The 5580-nt window shown below is 38.7% G+C and overlaps 1 pseudogene; it reads left to right on the top strand.

The window, feature by feature from the left end:
* Nucleotides 1–5019: 5019 nt before the first annotated feature.
* On the top strand, nt 5020–5138 carry LOC120595762 (uncharacterized; annotated as a pseudogene).
* The last annotated feature ends 442 nt before the right edge of the window (nt 5139–5580 follow it).

Below are 5580 nucleotides of genomic sequence, written 5' to 3'. Positions count from 1 at the left end.
TAAGGTAGAAGCTAGTGTCTGAGACTCCTGAGACTCGGTGATGTACTTGTGATGAGTTTGGACAGAATGTTGTCATTGAGAGGTTATGTAATTAGAGAGAAATTAATAAAATACAGATGTCAATAAATTAAATGATAACATTTTAGAGCTATATATATATAGAGAGAGAGAGAGGTTATGTAGTAGAGAGAAATTAATAAAATACAGATGTCAATAAATTAAATAACATTTTAGAGCATATATATATGTGTATATATATATATACGTACGTATATATATATATATACATATAGCAATTCGTTTGGTCGGATGTTTCGAAAATCTCAAGTTAAATATCAGGCAGACCTGCTCTGTTGTATCATCAGTAGTAATATGTCACCCAAATGATTTAACTACCTTGAGTCTCAATTTCCTCGTGTATAAAATGGGGGGGTGGGGAATAATGCTATCTATTCTGTACATTCTTTTATTAAGCAAAGTAACATTTGTAAAATGCTTGGAAGTGATAATATTCAATAAATTTTAATGGAGGCGAGAATGGGTACCGGTGGGGGTGTTTATTCTCGGTGCCTTCTGTATGTAGACTATTCAGCCAATCATCTAAATAGTCCAGACAAATTTACTTTTTACTATTTACTACAATATTCCATTTCAGCTGTTGCCATGAGTAGGGAAGCAGGGTTTTGAATAATTGAGAATCACTCTCTTCAGACAAAATTTAGCAAATAGACCAGCTGCTGGCTCTCTCCTTTCCTTGGCAGATGCAATAATGCAGGGCGGTTCTATTACCTAATTTGAACCTGAGCCATGAGCTTCCTGGAAAGTAAGCATCCACATGTTAGATGAAAGTTTTCTCATCCCAGAGTTTTCTGCTGAGGACTTATGGTTAAGTGTGAGCAGATTTCATGTAATTAGCCAGGTGTTTGGGCAGCTCAAAGATGGTGACAGTTTCTGATCCCTGTCCCTGGAATCTAGCAGTTTGATCACCACCTGAAGTTACAGGAAAAGGAACTTAGCAAAGCTTGAAGAAACTTGAAAAAAAGAAGAGAGAGGATTTTTTCCCTCTTTAAAAATCGATTAAATGTGATCCTTCTCCACCCTTACTGAAATTTCCCACATGTAAAATTCCAAAGAACAGACATTCAGACACCAAAATTTGAGAAAGAACCAAAAAACATAAATCTCTATTTGTTGACAAGGACGTGACGAACACCATTCCCGCCGATCCATTTGGTATGAGAAAGCCCAGTGAAGCGATCCCAAGTAAACGCCCACACAGACGTGTGTGTGTGTGCACACACGGACACATTCGCAAATAGGCACAGAGGTATAAAATTATGAGACTTTTCTAGTACTCACTATATTTTCTACCTCTAATTCCATTTTGTCTGGAATGACAGAGTCGGTGAATTTCTCGTCCAGTTTCTGCCGTCCACCCAAATATCAATGTTCCCTGGCTCCTTGACAGACAGACATCCACACTGATGGTTTTGATGGCAAATTGTTCAGCCTTTGGGACTAAAATATAAAAGTGTGAATGTTTAAATCATATTGACTGGGAACTTATGCACAGAAATGACCCATCACCGCATTACTGGTAGTGGCAAAGAATGAACACAAGCCTTATTTTAGAAGTCGAGAGACTTGGGTCTCTGGTCCGCCTCTGCCACTGGGTGATGTTCGCTGTATCTTCTCATCTTTCTAGGCTTCAGTGTGTTCATCCGTAAAATAGAGCGAGTAATGACTATCTCATAAGTCAAATTTCATAGCCTGGCTCCTCCTTCCTTAACCTCATCCCATTTAATCCCTTAATATTTTCTAGTAATTATTCCAAAAATTCTGTATCAGCAGACAGATTTGAGGCAAACTTTCTTTTGTCAAGTGTAGATAGGGTAAGATGTAAGATGATGGGAATGAAGTGATATGCCACAACATAATTTAGGACACTCTCAGTATTACCCAATCAACAATGATGTTCTGAAAATATGTTTTTGAGCAGATGTCAGTGGCTAGTATAATGAAATAATATCACAACCAGAAGTATTAAACATTCAAATCAGGTAATAATAAATGTATATTCTCACAAGCCCATATTTTAAAAATGATGTTTTTATTAGCTCTTATTCTAAATCGAGGTAGAAACCCACAGCATCACCTACTTCTTAAATGACAGGAGGGCAGCCTGTTTGCTTCAGAACCACACCATTGGAGAAATACCAGGAGAAATAAAAAAGTGGGGAAGAACAGCAAACTTAGGGTTTCATAGTTTAATTAAATGGCAATTATGCCTTGGCTTTCTCCAGTTCTTCCTCGTTTTGGAAGTGGGATGCAGTTATCAAAAGCAAAGGGTATGGTTTGTTCCTGATTATAAAAGACAACGCCTTTTTTCTCTCCTTCCCTTATTAATGCCACATGGCAAATTTATCAGTTCTTTTCTTACAGAAAAGAGAACTAAGGATGTAGATAATCATGAAAATATGCTCTGCACAGAGCAGTTCTTTTTAAGTAAATGAAAATTTAAAACATCTATTTTGTTAAATTGAACATTCATTAGTAGTTACTGAATGTAATTAATTGTTAAATGCTTCTATGACACTAGGTTTTAAAATTAATATTGAGCTTTTAATAAATTGAATTTAAAAATCCTTATATTAATGGAGAGAAACCACGGTGAGCACAGGGAACTGTTATAGGGATAGCATTGTTTTAAAGCTACCCTAAATATTAATTAAGCTCTTACTGTGAGCCAGAGACTGTTTTAAGTGTTTCATCAGCATCTCATTTAATCTTCACTGTAGCATTATGAGGTAGATCTGATTATTTCTATTTGACCCACAAGCAAACTTAGATACAAGTCACACTGGTGCTGACAGTCAGAGTCTAAACTTAAAGTGCCCCGGGAGGATATTATTGAGAGAGAACAGAGAAGACCTGGTTTTTGTGGCAACAGAACATATAATTATTTCTCTGCTCATGGAGAATGCATGGACTTTCTTTAATGACATTAAAAAGTCTGATGAAACAGTGTTTTTCTCATTTACTTCAATCCAGGTTTCTCACCCTTGGCACTATTGACATCTTGGGCCAAACAATTCTTTGTTGTGAGAGTTGTCCTGTGTATTATAGAATGCTCACGGCATCCCTAGATGCCAGTAGCAACACCTCCGCCTGAGCTGTGACAGCCAAAAATGTCTCCAGACATTTCAAGATGTCTCCCTAGAGGCAAAATCACCTCTTTTGAGCACTACTGCTGGACTAATCAAAACCTTCACTTTGCTTTAGTACCTCTCCCTCCAGGCCTCTTATACCTGGCATAGAAAGTACTGAACTATATAAATATGTGAAATCATATTTATTTTATGTTTATTTCATAGACACTTCTAGTTTTCAGAATATTTCAATAGTAACTTACTGTGAAATATAAAAGAAAAGTATTTTAAATCCCATTTGCAAGTAAAGACACTGAAACACAAATAACTGAAGGGACAGAGACATCAAGTTTGGTAGAAAGAACTCAAAACACCTGCCAGCTCATTAGTAGACATCGGGCAAATCTCAAATCTTCAAGTCTCAGTTTTTCTTATGTATCAGATGAGATTCAGACGCTACTCCTCATAAACCTCTCAGATGGATCAAGTTGGAAGATGCATGTAAAAGTACAAAGTGTTACCTGCTTTTATTAATGTTGATTTGCCCATGGTCATCCAGAAAAATAAGGGCTGAGCTGAGATTATAATATCACAACTAGTATTCTCTTCCCTCAGACTAAGTGTGACAAATATGTGGACCCCGCTCCCTTGGCTGTGCAGATATTGCTAATTAATCACAGATCTTTTTCCTGGCGTGACCCAGAGCTTCTCAGCAACACACTCCACACGGCTATAAAATAAAGGGCAGATTTTGAACTCGAAAACAAATTTATGGGTTATTTTCATATTAGATAATGCTGCCACTTGGTACTGAATCCTTTAGAGATTATCACCCCACCCCCTTATCCATGGGGGATAGAATCTAAGACCCACAGTGGATGCCTGAAACTGAGGATAGTACCGAACCACATATATACTATTTTTTCCCTATACGTACACATGTTGCAGAAATGTTGCGAAACAAGACTGGCAAGAAACCAAGCAGCACTCGGAGAGCTGGAGAACTCAGCTTTATTATACCAGCGGTCCCAGAAGAGCTAGTGCTCTGAAGATCTGGACCCTGAGATCAGGGGTAACCTTACTTTTATGGGGCTTAACAAGCAAAGGCAATACATCTGTTATTGCTCTTCATTCTCCCCTTTTGATGCCCTTTAAATTCTTATAGGGCATCAACCTCCTGATCTTCCTGGCCTAGGGGCTGGTGTAAGGGTGGTCCTGATAACCCAATCATCTGTAACTTTATGGACTCTAGGCATGAGGAGACAGTTCAAGATACAGAGACCAAATAAGAGAGCTATGAAGAGCATGAGGAGAGGACCTGCAAATGGGAAAAGCCAGGATCCCCAACTCCATATTCTGGACCAAGACCCCCATGACTCATTTAATTGTTGGTGGATTAGGGCATGCCCCTTCTAGGATAGGATGACATCAGTGTCTTTGCAGGCAGACCTGGAAACCCCCTAACTAATTTTCCTGCCTAACTCTTTTCTAAGAGTCAAGAAACCCCTTATTATTAGTATGGATGTTGAGGGATGGGAGGTCTCTTCTTCCGTATCTGCCTTCTGCTGAGAAGGGTCGTAGTCCCTGCCTCCTGGGGTTTCATGGAGCTCTTGCCCTTTCTGCTTTCATCAGGGCAGAGTCTTGGATTTCCTGCTGAAGTGCCGCCTCAGTCCCTAGAAAAGGAAAAGAAGATACAAACTGGTTATATTTCAATTATTGAGTAAAGGAAACCAGTCTTAATTATGTCTCATATCATTGGCAATACATCTGTTCTTAATAAGCGAAGACAATACATCTGTTATCTAGAACCCTTTGAGTGGAAAATTCCTCTTCACACACTTATAATAAAGTTTAATTGATAAATTAGGCAGTCTATGGCCATGCTACCCTGAACAAGCCCGATCCTGTCTGATCTCGAAAGCTAAGCAGAGTCAAGCCTGATTAGTACTGGGATGGGAGACCACCTAGGAAGACCAGGTGCTGTAGGCGTAAAAATTAAAAAATAAGGAATTGTAAGCTGACAAGGTCCTTGCAATCTGTGAGGTCAACCAAGAGTTGCCTCGCCTAAAAAAAAAGTCCTTCTGGTTTTTATAATTTCTATAATCTTTGGGGGAATGGTAGATGTTCTAGGCTCAAGGTTAAGTGCTTCATAAAATGATTAATAAAAACTGATCTGCTTAGCTCATAGTTGTTTTGAAGATTAAATTACATAGAGGATATGGAAGAGCCTTACAAATGGCAAATGCTCTAGATAAATAAACGCTTATTAGTGTTTCCATTATTATTTGGAGAAGGCGCTTTTTAGCCTGAAATTTCAACAACCTATTTATGGACCCACCTCCCCCCAGGCGGCCTCTCCCCTCCCACGGCCATGGGCAACTGAAGCTAGGCGCTACATGAAACATGTCAAGTCTCTAGGCAATGTTTCCAT

This window comes from Pteropus medius, unplaced genomic scaffold (genome assembly GCF_902729225.1).
Source record: "Pteropus medius unplaced genomic scaffold, Ma_sr-lr_union100, whole genome shotgun sequence".
NCBI classification, from domain to species: Eukaryota; Metazoa; Chordata; class Mammalia; order Chiroptera; family Pteropodidae; genus Pteropus; species Pteropus medius.
This window is presented reverse-complemented; position numbering and strand designations above follow the sequence as displayed.